At 34.8% G+C, this 17,193-nt stretch overlaps 1 long non-coding RNA gene across 1 annotated transcript in view; it reads right to left on the reverse strand.

Annotated features, from left to right (window-relative positions):
- The window catches only part of LOC128775601 (uncharacterized), a 182,091-nt gene that overhangs the window by 73,818 nt on the left and 91,080 nt on the right, over positions 1–17,193 (reverse strand). Inside the window, exon 2 of the long non-coding RNA XR_008420432.1 lies at positions 4,075–4,163. This is a non-coding gene — a long non-coding RNA (uncharacterized LOC128775601). The remainder of the gene's footprint in view (positions 1–4,074; positions 4,164–17,193) is intronic.

The raw sequence follows: 17,193 nt of genomic DNA on the forward strand, positions 1-17,193 counted from the left end.
TATTTGAACACACACACGCAAACATGACAGTGTATAAACAGTAGACACCTTAAGAAAAAAATGGAACATGAAAATGAACAATTTTAGAATCCAAAGAAATGGCATGCGGTACCGTGGCTATGGAGGCATGCGGAGGCCAATGTATTTAGCTAAACAAAATTCTTAAAAATAACTACCCCAAGGTGTTGAAATAGCTTAAGATATGACACAAACCAACAAGTATTTATTCTTGAAAAACTGCTTTGTCTTCGGGTGAGAACAGCACTAATCTGTGGCCTTTGTGTGTGCAGGTATCACCATACTCCTCCCCTTCTTCAGGCATCTACCACACACATACACACACATGTGCGTGTCTCAAACTTGGTTTCTTGAGATCTGTAGCTTTATCAGAGTGCAGATGGCTGCAAAACCAACAGCTTTACTGTCAGAGAGGACAGAGTCAATTTGGAGCAGGTGGTTAAAACTTCTAGCTTTGTCAGATAAACATGGCAATTATGGTAAGAAACAAATTCCCACGGAAAACAAATGGGGAAGTCCACAGTCGTTGTGAGTGGCAAACCAGCCAGAATTTAAGAGAGATCCTAGAAGGATATAAAACTAGATAAGTTGTGTACACATCTCTGGCTGACCAGGAAACTGAACATATACAGAGGAGACTCAGGGGAATACAGAGGAAATTAAAAGGCAAGAGAGAGATTTGAGGACTGCATGAACACTGAATGTACTCTCCAGCTCACACACATATCGATCACAGAAGGTGGAAGCCTTATGAACTTGACACATTTTAACAGAACCTCTGCCCACATCATTGACTGCCTCATAAGCCATGTACTCACAGGAGAAAGCCAGGGATGCCAGACTTAAAAATAAAAATCGGAATAAAAGATTTGAGCAGACATATGAGCACTTAAAAACAATGGGAAAAAGATGTCTGGAGTAAGACAAGTTACCAAAACAAAACAAAAAAAACAGGCGCCTGGGTGGCTCAGTCAGTTAAGCGTCCGACTTCGGCTCAGGTCATGATCTCGCAGTTCGTGAGTTCAAGCCCCGCGTCGGGCTCTGTGCTGACAGCTCAGAACCTGGAGCCTGTTTCAGATTCTGTGTCTCCCTCTCTCTCTGACCCTCCCCCCGTTCATGCTCTGTCTCTCTCTGTCTCAAAAATAAATATAAGTTAAAAAAAATTTTAAAAAAAGACCCCCAAAATCAAAAAGCCAAACAAGAAGATGCTAGAAAAATAAAATTTCGGGTTACTAAAATATATCTAAAATGTTTAGATTTCAACCAAAAATTAGGAGAAATTCAAAGAAATAGCAATTTGTTACCCACACACTTCACTAGAAATCATTTGTAATTGATCTTAGATTTTGCAGTTAGGAGACAAAGACTTTAAAGAAGCTAAGAGTATGTGGAATATTCTGTAGCTGAATGTTTCTTTGATCCTTGTGTTATTTATAAATGAATCGAATAATTTCATATATTTGGGGGATTTCCCAACTTTTTTTTCGTTCTTGATTTCTAATTTGATTTTGGTTTATTTGGAGATTTTTCTTTGCATTATCTCCTTCCATTTAATTTACAATGGCTTGTTCTATGCTATAGCATAAGGTGATGAAAGTGTTCTTCACCTGGATCATAGGGATTACTGTTCAATTATATAAATTTACCAAAAATTATGAAACTGTACACTTAAAGCAGATGAACTTTATGATATGTAAACTATACCCCAATAAATATGTTGAAAAAGATACAAAATGGATAGCAAGTTCCAAGAGAAAGTCACAGATATACAATATAGGAAAAGAAGATGAAATATATGTACAATAGGTGTCCTCAAAGAAGCAAAGCAAAGCAATGGAATAGAATAATCACTAAAATTGGTAACTCAAGAATGCCTCTTGAAATTAAAAAATATGTATTGAGGGGTACCTGGGTGGCTCAGTTGGTTGGGTGTCCAACTTCGGCTCAGGTCATGATCTCATGGTTTGTGAGTTCGAGCCCCACATCAGGCTCTGTGCTGATAGCTCAGAGCCTGGAGCCTGCTTCAGATTCTGTGTCTCCCTCTCTCTGCCCCTTCCCTGGTCATGATCAGTCTGTCTCTATCTCTCAATAAAGAATAAACGTTAAAAAAATTTTTTTAAATACAAAAAATAAAAAACATGTATTGAAATCACATATTGAAAGGGTACAACGAGTATCTAGAAGAATTTACTCAGAACAACCAGCACCAGGATACATTTTGCAAATCCAAATATCATTGTTTGTAATAAGATCAACAAAACATATAATGTATTAGCTTACCTAATCAAGGGCAAAAGGGAGAAAACACAAAAATTAAAAATAGTAAGTGAAGAACTTTTCAAAAATCACAAAATAAAGATATATTTGAGTATCACTGTGTAAATATACTTTAAAATCTAAATGAAATTAATTTTTTTCTCTCAGGATCCTATTTAAATTCAAGTTAGTTAACATGTAGTGTAGTATTGGTTTCAGGTAAAATAAATTATTTTTTCTTTTTTTTTTCTTTTTTTCTTTTTTTTTTTTTTTAGAAAGAGAGAGAAGGAGAGAGACATGGGGGGTGGGCAGAGAGAAAGAGAGAGAGAGAGAGAGAGAGAGAGAGAGTATCTTAAGCAGGCTCCATGATCAGCATAGAGCCTGCTGCAGAGCTTGATCCCATGACACTGGGAGCATGACCTGAGCCGAAATCTAACAGTTTGGCGTTCAACTGACTGAGCCACCCAGGCACCCCAATGAAATAAGAAATATACTACTTAAAATTGACCTTGGTAAAGACAGAAAGTCTAAACAGGACAATCACCATAGAAGAAATAGAAAAAATTATAAAGACCTCACTGTGCTTCCTCACCCCAGTGCACACAATGAATCACCAGGCCCAATATTTGCACTGGGTACTCTACCAAACATTTATGTATTAGATCATTTCTATGTTACTGGAACTATTTCAGAATATGGAAAGGGAGGGAGATTTCCAACTTCATTTTTCTCTATTAAACACAACTGTATTGTTTTAGTAGGACTACATTTCAGTATTTTTAAATTTATGACTTTAATAACTTAAATGAGTTGTAATTTTCATACTCTAAAATCTATCTTCATTTTAAATGTATAAACTAACAATTTTTAGTAAATTGATGAGTTCTGCTGTCATCATCACTATAATCCACTTTTTGAACATTTCCCTCACTCCAGTAAGATCCCCTTGCCCATTTAAAGCTAATCTTCATTCTGACTTCTAGCCCTAGGCACCCACTAATTTACTTTCCTGCTCTAGAGATTTGACTTTATTAGACATTTCATATAAATTAATTCATACAATATGTTGTCTTTTGTGTCTGGCTTCTTTTATTTAGCATACTGTTTTTAAGGTTTATCCACATTTTAGTATATATCAATATTTCCCTTTGTCAATTTAATTTCCCCAAGGAAGTATAATAGTGATTCCAAAATATGACCAAAAAAATTCATCAAAAAATAAAACTATAGATCAACATCACCTTTAAATATCAAAATAAAAATCTCTAATGAAGTATTTGCAAACAGGATCCCACCATCTTATTAATAGAACTAAAGAGAAGGTCTATATGATTATTTTCCTGGATACAGAAAAAAACTTTGCAAAAATTTAATACCATTTATTTAAAAAACTCAACAAAACTGGAATTTTTGGATACTTTAATATGATAAAATATATATGCTTTAACGAAAAAGCCAGTCCCTTAATGTGAAAATAGAAGCTATCCAAACAAAGATGCCCACTGCATTAATCTTAGCCTATTATTGTTTCAGAGGATATCAGTCAAAGCACCCAGAATCATACAAATTGGAACTGGCATTCCTTTTCAGATGACATGATTGTATATCTTCAAAACTAAAAAGAATCAATAGAAAAGCCACCGAAAACAATAAGAAAAATTAATGAATTTCAGGTGCGTTCATTTCCATTCCTGCTGTAACAAATTACCACAACATAGTAGCTTAAAACAACAAAAATGTGTTACCTTATAGTTCCGGGTCTCACTAGGTTAAAATCAAGGTGTTGGCAGGACTACATACCTTCTGGAGCCTCTAGGGAAAAATGAATTTCCTTGCTATTTCCAGCTTCTCGAAGCCATCCTCATTTCCTTACTTGTGGCCCCTTCTATCTGCAAAGCCAGAAATAGCAGTTCAAGTCTTTCTCACACCATACCTTTCTAACAATGACTCTCCAACTCCCTGCCTCCCACTTCTGTTCTTATGAAACTCTTGAAATTACATTGGCCTCACCTGTATAAGTAGGATAATCTCCCTATTTGAAGGTCAGTTGATTAGCAATCTTCATTCTATCTGCAACCTTAATTCCCCTTTCCATTTAACCTAGCATAGTCACAGATTCCAAGGATTAGAATGCATATTTTTGGGGGGTGGGGGCAGGTAAGGACTCTGCTTACCCCAGGAGGTTACAAAATCAACTTACAAAAATCAAAAGTAGTCATACATAAAAACCAAAAGTGGAAGAAGAAAAGAGGAGGGGGGAAGAGGAAGAGGGAAGGAAATAATGGAAGAAAAGCAAGAGAATCAAAATACATTCATCACAGCAAAGAGAAAAAAATACATTGAACATAGATTTAACAAGAAATATATAAAATATTTATGAGGAAACTAGAAAATACATAAAAACACAAAAGAAAACTTGGATAAATGGAAAATGTATCATGTTTCAAATAGGAATGTTCAATGTAAAAATGACAGTTCTTCTTAATTTATATACTGTATTTAGTATAACCCAAGTAAAAAAAAAATAGCACTATGTATCTGTCTGGATCTAGAGAATATAATTATAGGGTGTAATTTGATGAATAAACAGGGGAAGCTAGCCTTAAAAACCTGGGAAATGAAGAACAATAAAAACATACAATAAAGCCTATGTGATTAAAATTGTATGATATTGGCTCATGAATAGATGGAATGTATTACTTATCTATTACTGTGTAACAAATTTCCCCAGATTGATGAGCTTAAAAAAATATATTTATTATCTCATATCCTCAATGCCAGGAATCTAATGGCTGCTTAGCTGGGTGGTTCTGGCTTATGGTCTCTCATGAGGCTGCAGTCAAGTCATTGGTTGGGGTTGCAGTCATCTGAAGTTGAGCCATCTATGCACATGACATGGGAGCTGGCTTCTTCCAGATTGAGTATGAGAGAAAATGAAGGGGAAAGAGACAGACAGAGAGAGGCAAAACCCAAATCCAAGATGGAAGCCACAGTCTTCTATTGCCTAATCTTCAAAGTGACATACCATCATTTTTGCCATACAATATTGTTTAGAGGTAAGTCACTAAGTCTAGTCCTCATGCAAGGGCAGGGAAATTAAGTTCCACCTCTTGGAACAGGGGTCGAGTATCAAAGAACTTGTGGCTATAGTTTTTAAATTATCACAAACACAGATGTAAGATGTAGACAATACAGAAATAAACACAACTGCATGTGTGAATGTAATATCTAATAAGTATATACTATATGAATAACATATATAATATACAATAATTTGACCTCTCAAATTGGTGTAAAGGAAATGGAAATTTTAATAAGTAGTACTGGGGTAACTGGGTAGCTATGTATCCATTGATCCCTCTTGTAGGAATCTATCCCAAAGTTACACTTACAAAAAATGGGAAAATACATTTGCACAAGGATTATTTATAGTATAAAAAAGAAAAAAGTGCCTCTTAATAGGGAAACAAATAGAAATAGAGTGAACTATTTATGGCAGCTCCATATAATAGAAGATTATACAGCCATAAAAAAGAATAAAGAATCTCTATACTCTACCAAGAAGTGATTTGTAAGAATATTAAGGGATTAAAAGCAAGGTGGAGGAAAGTGTGTAGAGTATGCAATTATTTTATCCCATAAAGGGGGCATACAAATATGTTTGTTTGAGTATCATACCAAAAAGAATGACTCAGGAAATGTGGTCACCTAAAGTAGAAGGGAGAGAATAGGGTAAAGGAGACAGTGTGAAAAGCTTATGGTCTTTGAATGTACCTGCTTATGTTGATTTTATTTTGTAACACTTTTATAGGATAGTATAAAATTTAACTGAAAAAGAAATTCTTAACTCTTGAAAAGAACATGAAAATAAATAAATCTTAATGTACACCAAGCTATTGGAATAACTACAAAGGAGAAGCTATGATAAGTGGCTTTAAAACCCAATAATTTGACTGCATGTCCCTAGTGGGAAATACAGAACTGCAACAAATTCTTAAACTGTTTTTCTGTAATCATATTATTGGTCTTAACATTTACATTGGCATTCTGAGATAGTTGTGTGCATATTAGAAGAAGATACTTTAATTCTATTATTCCTGATCTCATTGAGAACTAGTCTCCTCAGGTTATGAGAAAGTAAATATAGATATAGGATCAAAGAAATTTTTTAGATTCCTGATGTTCCAAATTTGAATTGAAAAATCAATATGAAGCCATGATATATTTTACCTTAAAAATAAAAAGGAGCAGTACCCTGAATCAGAGGCTATTAAACTAAAGAATGTGCATTCAAGTATAGATGGGTAAATCACTGAGGCCAGTGACTTGGAGACAGGAATCAATAAACTTTATATTTAGACAAGACATTTGGCTTTGGTTATTATCCAATGCACTTGATAGAAAGTAAATAGACTGGAAATCTTAATAGTACAGAGAATTATATTACTTAAGAAATCCTAAGACTGGATAGAAAAGACTGCGATTCCAAGTTTAAAGTAATTCCAGGCCACCAAACTTGCCCCAATAGCAAGTCTCCTGTCAAAGCTGTGCCACCTCCAAGAAGGATGTACTCCCCAATTTCCACCTTAGGTGAGGCCAGGGAATTCAATGAACAAGCCTCTCAGAGGCAGATATAAAAGCTGTGAGAGGGGCGCCTGGGTGGCGCAGTCGGTTAAGCGTCCGACTTCAGCCAGGTCACGATCTCGCGGTCCGTGAGTTCGAGCCCCGCGTCAGGCTCTGGGCTGATGGCTCGGAGCCTGGAGCCTGTTTCCGATTCTGTGTCTCCCTCTCTCTCTGCCCCTCCCCCGTTCATGCTCTGTCTCTCTCTGTCCCAAAAATAAAATAAAAAATGTTAAAAAAAAAAAAAAGCTGTGAGATAAGGGGCTCATTCATTAGAGTATGGAGGCTTCATGAACACATGGGGATTCTTTTAAGCAAAATTTACAAACTTTAAATAGTAAATCTCCAACTCAATATTTATGATTGTTTCTATAATAGCAATATGGAACAGATTACTATTCCTCATAGGAGAAACAAGTATTTGTCCATGAAGGGAAGCATACAGTGAAAATAAGAAAGCCCACGTTTGTCAGGAAATCAGTGAAGCAGTCATCGACCACACAATAGAATTTATATGGTTCTGCCTGTATTGATGCAGGAAATGCATCAATAAACAGGAAAAACTGAAATGCAAAATGAGTACGTAGAAAACGTAGGTTGTGTACAGAGGTATTTTTAGTATTTGAGGACAAAAATATGAACCTGAGGAGCAAACAGTAGAGCATGAATTCCCATATACTGGTAGATTCTTTTTTTCACTTTGGCCAGTATTTAACTTCAAGACAAATTATATTTGAAAAACAATGTTTATTCAAACATTTAAATGTTCATGCTTTAAATATTTTACTGTGTCTGGGATTTTCAAAAGGATACCGGATAACTTATTTTTATGTGTTTAAAATGCAAGCCAAAATACACATTAATACTGCTAATGAAATTTGGGAATCCTACATTTATATAATTAAAGCTCCACAGGTCCTAAATCCTCAATTCAAAACCACCTCCTTTCCAAATTTAGGTTATATCTCCTGACACGAATCAATTACTCTGTAACTCCCTTGATTACACAAAACCTTGTTTACCTAAATGTTTTGCTGTCCCCAAACATTTCTGATAAATAGTGTTATACAGTCTGATATGTACCTTGAGTTACACGCATTATGAATCAGAATCATTTCCTGCACACCTGTCACCCTGACTTTACTTGACTATGGAGTCAATGAATGTGCAGTCAACATCCATTGGAAATGCAAATGATTGTAAAAGATTGGCTTGTGCTGCTAGTCTTATTTATCATCGGTTCTTTCACCCAAGAATATAGGAAAGGTTTTATTTGAAGTTATACACCCTAAAGGTTGGAACCAATCTGGAATTGGAGGTCCTTAAAAAGCTCTATATTTGATCAGTTGTATGAAAAGACTTATTCTGTATTTTTCTTTCTCTTAGCTGTTTGTGAAGGAGGGTTTTTGTTTTGTTTCGTTTTTTTCTTGCAGTGATAATGCTGTCATCATCATTACACCTACAGAACAGTCGGTCAATAACAAAATTATGTAAGTGAATTGTCACTAAGAAATGTTTTAATATCCCCACACCCCCAAAAATATATGAGAGTTTTAATTAATGGAAGGACAGGATCTGAGTAACCCATAAGCCAAATCTTCACTTCAAAGGGATACTATAGTCAATACAATGCTTGCAAGATATTGCTATTTCATTATTTACAGCACTAGAGATTTAAAATAAGGGATTCATATGGTCTGGGGAGATTTAACCAGGTTCTTCTTCAACAACTGAGAACAGACTATATAAATGTACACTCTTCCCTACAAATATTATTTTTTTAAAAAGTCTTATTCTCTGTATATTTCTAGAACCAAGGAAGCTAGTCCACTTTACTTGGGACACACCATGAGATTTATTTTCTAAAAAGAGAAATAAAAATAGACATTTAATCCTTAAATCACCATAGGGTCTGGTTTATTAATATTAATACACATAAACATTTAAGAAAACTAACAAAATGTAAGTAATGTGATAAATTCAAGTCAAATGTGTTTATAGTTTTTAATGAAATAAAACACTCATTCATACATTCATCAATTTGGAAAACATTTCCTGATTACTATAGCTGGTAGTCACTTATATCAAAGTTCAGGAGGAGATATAAGTTTATTTACCTCTATCAAGGAGTTTATGAAATTGTCCAGGGCTGGCTAGACAAATCCAAATCTATAGGATAGGCTGCCAGAAAGGGCAGGCTGAAACTCTTGGGTAGAAGCAAACACCACAGTTCAATACAGTCCACAGGAAGAAACTTCTTCAGGTCTGCTATTAAGGCCTTTAAACCGATTAGATCAGCTCCACTCAGATTCTCGAGGATAATTTCCTTTAGATAAAAAGTCAACTGATTGTAGACGTTGATCACATCTTCAAAATACCTTCAGAGCTATACCTAGATTCCTGCTTGATTGAATAACCGAATACTTACGACCTAGCCAAGCTGACACATAAAACTATAATCTCTGTACTGAACATATAAAAATAAATAACTATGGCCTGTAATATGAGGACACTCAGAGTTTACTGGAATGAAAACATATTGGCTTTCCACATTTATATGAGGGTTGGAACACATTTTTGATGAATACAAATACTTCTAGAATTTGTATGAATTATCTGTTGTAGTGACACATAAAAAAAAAAAAAACCCTGAAGTGAAAAGTCCAGCTCGCCTATTTGTGCATAAGAACCACTGGAGGTCAGAGAATAATGCACAAAACAAGGAACTGAGAACACCTGGGTCTGCTCCCCTGTATGCCATCAGCTCTCTATATGATTTCGAGTATTCACTTAACCTCTGTGACCCTCAGTTTATCTGTTAGAACTAAAACTGGTGTACAATAAAGGCTCTACACCCTAATTCAAGTTCCTGTGTGGACAGGTGGGAAATAGAAACAAGCCATGCAAATTGGGTATATGAAAATAGAGAGTATTTAAATTTTCCATCAAATCACATTGGGGGAATCAAGTTACCAGTTTGCTTTATCTATAACTCATGTTCTCTCAAGTTCTTTAATCCTATTTTATAAAATATAGATTTTCAAAATTATGCCTGCATTTATAAACAGACAAAAATCTACATCCATACCATTTATTGCATAATGAGTGGCAGGCAAGATTGGAGAGAGGAGCATCTCTGTTTTGTTACAGCAGATGGGTATTATTCTTATAGCTAAAAAGTATTTTTAAATTTTATAACAAAAATGTAGAAGTGAGAGAAAAGAGATTACCTTATCGGGTAATCTTATAAACACAGAATTCTGTGAAAATGGAGTCTGAATGGGACAGTTTGTTATTTGTATTAAACATTGCACATCGTGATGAACTTATGTGTTAAGGACCTAATGCCTCTTTCAAGAAAGTTAAAGATATTTCTAACAAAGGCAATCTTTGCAGTTCCGAGGTGTTCAGCTTCGGTGGAGGTGATGTTCCTGTGTTCTGGGAAGGCTCATGCAGAGGTTTCTCCCAGCCTGTATGTGTGGGGAAAGCCATTCTGAAACAATAGAACAATTGCTTACTAACTACAGATATCTGGGAGCCCTCAAGCAGTAGCAAGCAGCTACAAACCTCACCTATGATCTTTATCGAAATTAAATTTTTGTGGTCTCTTCTCATATAGTCCTTTTCCCAAAACCAATTTACATAATTTGGTATAATTTGAAGTGATTGACACAGGTTGCTAATTGTTGGGGTAGAAACTAGACCCTCATAGTAGCTAAGTCTCAAAGGCAAAGGTTAGAATCCAGCAACTGGTAGTGTGGGTCGAATTGATATTAGTTTAATAATCTGTAAACTATGCAAGAAAATGTAATTGTCCTACATTACAAGAGTAGTCCTTCCACTGCACAGTTTATTCAAATGTATAATCTAAATAATTGAGTACTTCTGCCTACAATAGAGCGTTTCCTCAAATGCAAACACCATTTAATAGACAGTTAAATCCAAACAGATGGATAAAAGATGCCAGAATATAATTGGTTTGCTTTTGATTATTTCATTGATACCAATTTACTTAACGAGTAAGTCTGGACAAGGTAGGATTTATTGTCACAGAATATTCAGTTTTACAGAGAGGAGTTAAGGGATTCAGTGATCCTCTTTCAACCTCAACACATGAAAGCTTGGGAAGAAATGAAATCTCGACCAAATGTTTGGCTTTGTCTTTCTTAGAGCTGACAATACAAACATTTGATGATACCAAAGTCTATCTTCTTGGTACTTGAGATCTTCTTAAGGGTTTCTGGGTTTCACAGTAGATATTAAGCTACTACAAATTCTTTTGAATAGCTGGAGAATATCAATTTTAAAAATATGAGAAGTAATTATTGATGATTGTTTAAAAAAACATACATTTCCATGTCTTAAATTATTGTATTTTAAGGGATTTTGGATGTTTTTTTAAGTGTCTCAAATTAAACCTGAAATTGACAGAGCATAGCAGTGAAATCTCAATCTCTCTCTCTCTCTCTCTCTCTCTCTCTCTTTCTCTCTCTCTCTCTCTCTCTCTCACACACACACACACACACACACACACAAGAAAGAGAATGGCATCATCTCCATTTTACAATAAGAAAGTTGGTTGGACTCAAGTTCACTGAGTAGTTCAAAGCTGCAGAGTTAACCAATGATGAAGCCTAGATTTCAATCTCTTCTGTCTCATTGTGAAAATCAGTGCTCTTTCAAAAGCAATAATGTCAGCACTTGTCCTGAAACTTCTTAAAGACTCTTGAAATAGCCCTGTGTCTTATAGTTGAAGATTTCAATTGTTTTTGAGTCTTACTTTTTGGTTAGCAAACCAGCCCAAAGGGTTAAACATAACTATTATTTTTAATGGCTTTTATCTATCAGAAGATTATGTGCTCTGCCCTCTTATGTAAAATCCACTATATCTGACTGTGCTTAATCCTATTTTGTACCCAGTAAGCACAAAATTAAAAAATAGGGGCTTTAAAAATCACTAAGTGATTCCTTAGATTTATTTCATTGTGGTTTTTTTTTTATTTAAACAGTAGTGGTTGTATTTAAACTTGATAACAAAAGCATATAAAGATAAAACGTAAGAATAAAAATAATTTCAAATATCTCCCTTTCCCTTCCTGTCAACATAAATTTTTCCAAAGTTACATAATATAAATACAAATGTTCACTTAAATGTTTAGATGACCATTGTCCATGCCAAAGCCAGACTCATTGAAGTTCCATGGATTGTAAGCAATACTGATTGAAAAATGTCTGTTAAACACATCTATTTATTCCTAATAAATGTCCATTTCATTGAAAAAGCTGCAAAAGGAAATTCTTCACTCTAATAGAAGAGTGTTTTCTATTTAGAAGATAGTCTTCTAATATTATACTATTTAGATTTCAAAACTTTCTTCTATTTATTTTTTTTAATGTTTATTTATTTACTGAGGAAGAGAGACCCCGTGTGTGCAAGTGGGGAAGGTGCAGAGAGAGAGAGGGAGAGAGAATCCCAAGCAGGCTCTGCACTGTCAGCATACAGCCTGAGCGAGACAGGATCTCACAAACTGTGAGATCATGACCTGAGCCAAAATTAAGAGTTGGATGCTTAAGGGACTGAACCACCCAGGCAGCCCAAAGCTTTCTTTTAAAATAGGCATGTCTTTATTATATGAACAAATATTGTGTAATATACTTATATTTATTGGAAAAGTAATATATGTTGGTTGTATGAAATTTGAAACATGCAGAGAAGTGCAAAAAGAAAAAAATTTACCTTATGTATCAAAATTATCATTTGATGCCTAATTTTATTTGCAAGTTTCTTTATTTGCTTAGCAATGCTTAAGAAGTTATTTTTTTATAATCATAAATATTTTTCTACAGTATTTTTTCAAGGGACATATATATACATAGTAATTATATATATATATATATAATATATGTAATTGTATATATTATATGTATAATATATATAATTTCCTTATTTGGCTCAAATGTAACTGCTTTAACCCATCTTTTATTTGAGATATCATGTTCTAAATGTTATATTGGCACAAAATTATATCCTTCAGATGATTTTCTACAAGTAGAACTTTGGATTCAAATTTGAATTACTTTTTTATGACATTGTATTCACATTGCAAAATTATCTGCCAACAAGGTTATATGAATTTTCACTCACAACTATATGAAAATTTCTTCAAATTCTTGTCCACATAGACTCATATACTTTTATGTTAGTTCTAATTGATGACATGCTTGTCTGTGGGGCTGAAGCATTTACTACTTTGGTCATAAAAAGACATAGGCATGCTAATTGCACCTGAAAATTGAGGAAAGATGTACTTACCTCCTTAAGAGCCACAGGACTAAAGACTGTTTCCTCCCTTTTTGACATACAAAGAATGAAAGTCTTTATAAGCCTACTTTTCATATCTTTCTCTAACTATGTCACTGTGCTTTCCAGAGAAATACAAACATCAGGAAATTGTTTCTTTACTGTATTACTGTGCACTGGTTGGCTTTTATGTGTATATCGGAGATGTGCGTGCATGTTTGCATATATGTGAGTCTGTGGCTGTATGATGTGGTTAAGATAAAGGGAATGAAAATCTTCCAGTTTTAAAGTTTTACTTTTTTTAATTGACCAAATACTATGAACTTAATCAAATTTGTAACATTTTATTGGTGCACTGACAGTTTTCCAAGATGATATTTTTTATCTTTGCAAGGAGTTTTATGTGTAACAACACCAAAACTAATCACTTTTTTCCCCAGATTTGTTTCTAAAGTTGCTTATGAGCAATTTGTAAGGATTTTTTTAGTGAAAATGTTCAAGGGGTTTATTACCATTAATCTTTTTTGAGGGTGTGTATAATTCATCTCACCAGCCATCAGAATTCCCAGAGGGTAAATTACTCTAGAGATCTCTGTGCCCTCACACTGTATCAAATTGACCTGCTTCTTGTTTGCCATTTTTGTGTACTACATTGCTTATTTAACAAGAAACAGAATGATTGTAATTCTGAGAAGGTCCTTTGATAGTAGTTTTGACACTCTGCCTGAATAATGACCCTCATTATGGTGCCCGTGACAGGCTCTGAAAGTCCTGATTTATGAATATATCACAGGTTCAGCATTAGAGCTCCCCCTACTCACTTACTTCTGATATAGACTGAGATATGGACAAAGTCCTTTGAAATATAGAGAGGCTGAGATAATTGCACGATTATGACCATTCAAATCATCTCTTTCCCTGATTTAACAAAGCTCTGCCATTTAATTTTGATTGTCTCTGAAGTTATTAGGAACCTCTGACAAAATGTTTATTAGAAGAATGTGTTTCAGAGAAACTGCTGGCGACAAAGGTGGAAGTTATCCTTACTTTTCTGGTCCTAAGCTCCAGCTAAATTTCTATTGCAAATACTCATTAATGGTTGATGTGATAATAGACTGTTAGAAGCAAGATTAGCTAAGAGCAAAAAGTCTGTGTCCTCGATAAAACAAATTACAAGACACTCTGTAAACACTTTTTTTGGTGCAGAATGTTGTTGATTTATTGTTTCCTCTATAGTGATTATTTAAATAAATGTAGCTAATTTAGTTCATTTGCCAAACTGTATAATTTTGTTCTTTGTGAAGGGGTTATATGTAAAAGCCTCAAGGAATCACATCCCCATTAATCTTTTTACAAGTGCAATAAATAAATAAAGAGACATGGTTTAATTTTGCCACTTAGAAGATATTTAAATAGCAGTGGTGGTAAACTGATTTCTTTTTCTCCTGTTTGAAAAAGCTGTAAATGCACTTTTTCTTGTTAATAGTTTAATGAAATGCAAGAAAACCCCAGTACAACTGTTTTTATTGAGGGTATAAGAAACAAAGGATTTTCACTCATGTGCTGCTCTGTACAATGACCTTTAAAAAATGTTGTTCATCTCATGCTTTTCTACTCATAATATTTAAAAAATATCTTCAGTGCCGGTGAAGTATTATAAGGATATATTATTTCAGAAAAAGGAATGAAATATGGTACTTTTCAAGATTAAAAAATAAATTCACGATTGTTTTTCTACATATCCCTTGCTCACCAGTAATAAGGAGATAAGTCTCATGATTTCATTAGAAGTAGGGGAGAGCTGAAGATTCTCTCTAGGTATTCTCAGCTGATTCCTTTTGAGACTATCATCATCAGATGACCCTCGAGATTAAAAATACATAGTTACTAAGGGCAGTGGTTGAAAGTTAATTTTAAATGAAGCCTGGTAATGACCTGGAGTAAATTTAATAAGGGCCCTTCATTTCATAGCAAAAGCAGTCACTTAAAACATAATAAGATGATTCTGAAATCTTTAAACAAAGTGATCAGATTGAATTCCTTTTAGCAAGCTGAAAATTTTCAAAAGCTTTTTTACATCTGCAAAGCCTTTATTCTTAATTCATTAACATATTTTTAGAAAGTCTATTTCTAAAGGGGAAAATGTTTGCCACCCCTGCAGTGGAGGTGTCATTAATGAAATGGATCTTTGAGACACTTCCATCACCTGTTTCATTGTACATTTCTGTAAAAAATTCCGAAGATGAGTTCTCCTTCCTTTGCTTTCCTGCTAAAGTGGGCCTCATACAGAAGTGTACTGTGGTTGTACAAAAGTATTTTAGAGCATAACAAAACCTTCTAGACCTTAATAACTATACATGACTGATCTGTCCTCCCTAGCAAGGTTAACCGTTTCTCCCAAGGAGTTAAGTGGCATATAAACTATTGTTCACACCATTTGTGTTAACAGTATCGGATGACCTCAAATGCTGTGGTGGCCATACGAGGTACCCGCACAATGCATTCATCAACAAAGGGAAAAGGACCACAGGAGCAGAGCGGACTTTAAGTGTATTAGGACTCTATAAGGATAAATGCCTAACCTCACTCCACAGCAAAAAGTAATTACAGAGCCATTGTTTCTATAGCGTTAATATTTTTTTACAGTTCTTTAGAAATATGTGCTATTTAGTTCTTGAGTTGACATCTGTACTGTATTATGTTTTATACCAAGCACCCTGACTAAATTGTAGAGCAATCGAATAACTGTGAGATCATTTTGCTCTTACGGGAAATCAACAACAGATAGAAAATATAGGTAAAGGAACAGTTTAAATCTAGGAGTTAATTTTTATGCTTCAATTATCTAATTAACAATCGTCTAAACAGCCAAATTTTAGAGCTTTATCACTCCTAAAATTGAATGCTCCACTTAGAGTATATCATTCTTTCACATATATTCACAGACTCTTCCATTTGTATTTTTATAATGCATTTTTATAAATCTCTCTCCATGTGCCTCCCTTACCACTCTTAAATATCCTCACCTTATTCTACCTATGCCTTGATGCATGTGCTACTGAGAGAGAAGCAAAACATTTGTGTTTACACACACACACACACACACACACACACACACAGATCATTAAGAAGTTAAGACAAATGCTTGGTGGCCCCTTCAGTAAATACCATCAAGTAGCACACAAACAGAAAACTATGAAATGACAGATAATATTGGGGCAGATCAAGTAAACACATTTGCACGTTCAGGGAAGTAGTGACATTTAGCCTCACAGACACAATTAGTACTTATCAGAAGAATATGAAAGTTGGTGCTTTAAATTAACTCTGTATCTCCCCCTCAAAGGAACCAGACACAGCACCTTCAGTCTTTACGTCCTCCTGGATGAGGGAGGAACAGGATGTGGTGGCTGTGTGGGAAAATGGAGTGCACCTCCTGGACCCATAGCTGTCTTTCAGGGACCCTAGACATTTCAATGTGTTCAACTCTTAATAACTTCTCTATACTTTGGAGTTTACTGACAGCAAAACATACAGCCTGCATTATTAAATACTATTAATCATTCTACAAAACACAGTACTCCAGTAAGAATAGGATGTTCCAAAGTAAATTTACATCATATAAGTGTTATCGCATGAATTTGGTGATAAGTGGTATTTTTTTAAGTTCATTAATTTAGAGAGAGAGAACTGTGCACATGTGCCTGCACATAGTGAGGGTGGGCAAAGAGGGGGAGAGAATGCCAAGCAGTCTCCCCGATTCCAGCACAGAGCCCGGCACAGGGCTTGATCTCACAACTGTGAGATCATGACCTGAGCCAAAATCTAGAATCAGAAGCTTAACTGACTGAGCCACCGAGGCACCCCAGTAACTGGTATTTTTACCTGAATACAAACCAAGTAACAGAGCTGTGCTTCATCCTGGTAGATTGTTTTTATAAAACACTAATTACTATTACAAAATGGGTAGAAATGTAGATAAGGAAGAAGCAGGGAAT

The sequence above is a fragment of the Panthera pardus genome, unplaced genomic scaffold, assembly GCF_024362965.1.
Source record: "Panthera pardus isolate Hobbes unplaced genomic scaffold, ASM2436296v1 HiC_scaffold_8, whole genome shotgun sequence".
In the NCBI taxonomy this organism is placed as follows: domain Eukaryota; kingdom Metazoa; phylum Chordata; class Mammalia; order Carnivora; family Felidae; genus Panthera; species Panthera pardus.